Consider the following 3103-nt stretch of genomic DNA (forward strand, 5'->3'; position numbering starts at 1 on the left):
AACCCACTACACTCAGTTTATAGGAAAGTAAAGGGCAGGAAAAACTTGCCTGATAGATTTGCGGAGACGGGGTGGAAACCATTAGTAAGTCTGTGGAGTATTGTCAGAGTTTGGTGTTGTAGTCTACATATTAAAAGTAATCAGTTAAACAACTGAAATAAAATTTCCCCCAAATATGTTTGCCAAATTTGGATGACTTTGTTTCTGTCTTTGCAGAATATAAAGTGTTAACATGAGGTAAGCGCTAAGGTCTAGAGAAGTCAGTGGAAGAGATGACAAAACGACTCCAGCACCATGCCTGAGTGTCCAGTGTGCTCTGCTGGGGCAGCACATTTTTGTACACTGCTGTATTTGAAAACCCCTACAAGATTCATGAAACTGGACAACCGTCTTTATAACACTCCTAGTGATAAAACAAGTAAGGATGGCTGGTTTGCAGTCATCTGAATAGCCCCTCTAGTTTCACAGATACGGTTTCTCTCTGATATTGAACGACTTCTAATTTCAAGCAGAAAGCTACATCACAAGGATAACTGTATGTGAAAAGAACCGGTTTTCTGTGTAATCCTAAACTTTCTAGTTTGCGCATTAAAAGCCATTATTTGAAGAAGAGCGCGCAGGCTCCAGCTGGCCGCCAAAGGGTCCTTGGCATCACAGGCTAAGAACCTACTTCTTTGGGAGAGAGCAGGGGCGGGGAAGGGAGGGGAAGGAGATAGAGGCAGGCGTCATTTAACTCAGCCGGCTCCCGCAGCGGGTTGGTCGGCTGAGTGGCTGAGGGTGGGGCGGAAGAGCAGACGGGGACCGGGAAAGGCGCTGTCGGTGACATCACGGATAGGGCGATTCCTATGTAGAGGTAGCTCAGGGGCCGCTGCTTCGCCACGAAGTATTTCTCCTGCTTTGGGAACAAGTCCAGGACCTCCGGTTGGACATGAGAGTCCCAGCTGTGTGTCAGGGCTAGGAGAGCTGGGAGTGGCATGGGGGGTGTGAGGGTTGGGGTGCGCGGGGCAAGTTACCTTATATGTAAAGGTTGAGGCGTATGGAGCTGTGGCAGGGCGGAGGCGTAGAAATTCATACTTACCTGGCAGGGGAGATACCATGATCACGAAGGTGGTTTTCTCAGGGCGAGGCTTAATCCATTGCACTCCGGATGTGCTGACCTCTGCGATTTCCCCAAATGTGGGAAATTCGACTGCATAATTTGTGGTAGTTGGGGACTGCGTTCGCGCTTTCCCCTGGGTTTTGTAGTGCTAAAAGCAGGTTGCGAAGAAAGGTCTACTTCTCGTTTTTTTTGGCGTGTAGTTTCTGTGGTATTAGGTTATTTTTGTATCCGCGTGGCAGGGAAACCGGAAGTAACATGTCGCTGCTGTTCCAGCCGGCCGCACAGCTTTTTTTCTACTTGAGGCTACTTTTTGCAGAGATTGGTTCATGGTCTTCTGCGGTCTCATGCTCTGCAAAAATCTTAGTGTTTTTCCCTAGCTCCCAAGTCACCTTTTACACAGCCTCTGCTTCTAACCGCAGTCCTCACAAGAGTTTGTAGGATTTCTGTGCTAGCGGGGAGTGTGTTCTCATAACACTCTTTACTTTGTGGAGGGGAACAGATCTGCCGGCGCCCAGGTGTCCTAACTCAATTCATCCCGAGGCCCGCTGGTCAGAACCGCAGTCTCACCCGTCTTGGCAAAATGCGCTACGATCCTCCCTGAAATATAAGGCGGAAAATTTTATGCGGAGCCGTGTCTGCTGTCTCCTGTCGTTTACATATCTAGTCTTTTTTCAGACCTCATTTAAGCGACAGCTTCTTGTTTGATGTCTCGCTTCCACATCCTATATCCATTGCCAGGCAACTTTCTAGATAGCACCCCGACCCATCCTTCCCACCTCTAAGCAGCCCTGTCCTATCTCTGGCGCCAGTGTCCTCCCCCGTCCCTCTTTTCTTCCGGCCCTCGCTTATCTCCTTCATGGGCAGAGAATACTTAGCTCTCTCTCAACCAGCGCTTTGCGCTTTACATGCATCAGTACCCTGGCAAATTCGGACGTTTCCTTAATACTCCTTCTCAAATGGCATTGTAAATTCATCTTTTTAACTCCCAGTCCCTGCACTACATGAGCACGAGAATTGCACTACAGAAGAAAACCGCAGGCCTAGTGAAAAAAACCCAGGCTGGCGGTTCTGGGCATTTTGCCAGCCTCTCCCAGGTTGTGTTTTCTGACCCCACCCACTTCTGATCTGTAATGTCCTGGTCAATAGAAACTACCTGTCCCAAACGGAAAAGGCAAGGAGGACCACGGCCTATGGCGTCCCCTGGTGGCTACCCTGGGGACGGCACTCGTAGATCCGCGTGTCCGGAGAAGCTTCTGCCTTCCCGACCTGGGGGCGGTGCAGAAACTCGCCGCTCCAAAGAAAACCGGCTGGAACTCACAGGACACCCAGCGCGTGTTCAGGACACTGCGAGTGGAAGCCGTACGTCCTACAGACTGATCTAGTTTGAGGAAGACGAGCCATTTACTTCTAACCCCAGCAGCGGACATTGCCTTGCTCAAATACAAAATATATGAACCAAGACTGAAAACAACTTTCATTGTGTTACTGATGAGCAAACGGGTTCTTAGAATGTTTAAGAAATGTCCTTTGTTTCGGGACCGTCATCACTAACGTATGCTTGGGATTCCTGATCGAGGAGTTTCTGAGCAAAAGCAGCCCACCAATCCAGTGGCTGAGAACTGCTTGGATATTGGCTTCCAGGCACATCAGAAATACCGAGGTTCTGACAAAGACGTGAGCTTCTGTCTGCCTTTGGAAAGGCCTTCTTCCAGTCCTGGCGCTGCCACTTGCCTTCTGTTTGACCTTAGGCCAGGTACTTCAATTTGCTAGGCCTCCAGTTGGAAAGTGTTACATGAAAATAATAATAATGTGCGATTAGAGTTATTGCACAGATTACAAAAGACAGTCTAATAGTACAGCTAGCATCGTGTGTGGCTTACACTAAGGGTTTGCTGATAGGAAACAATATCCCAGATAAGGTTTTACCCCCTTAATTATGAAATATAGTAAAGAAAATTGTGTGGACTTCTGCTTCAGGCCTCAACATTTTCCAAAACACGTTTG

General features: G+C 48.5%; 1 non-coding gene across 1 annotated transcript; it reads left to right on the forward strand.

Annotated features, from left to right (window-relative positions):
* The first annotated feature begins 1070 nt into the window (after positions 1 to 1070).
* LOC115899297 lies at positions 1071 to 1235 on the forward strand. Its single transcript, XR_004059048.1, has one exon. It is a non-coding gene; the product is annotated as a U1 spliceosomal RNA (small nuclear RNA).
* Positions 1236 to 3103: the final 1868 nt, after the last annotated feature.

The sequence above is a fragment of the Rhinopithecus roxellana genome, chromosome 8, assembly GCF_007565055.1.
Source record: "Rhinopithecus roxellana isolate Shanxi Qingling chromosome 8, ASM756505v1, whole genome shotgun sequence".
Lineage (NCBI taxonomy): Eukaryota > Metazoa > Chordata > Mammalia > Primates > Cercopithecidae > Rhinopithecus > Rhinopithecus roxellana.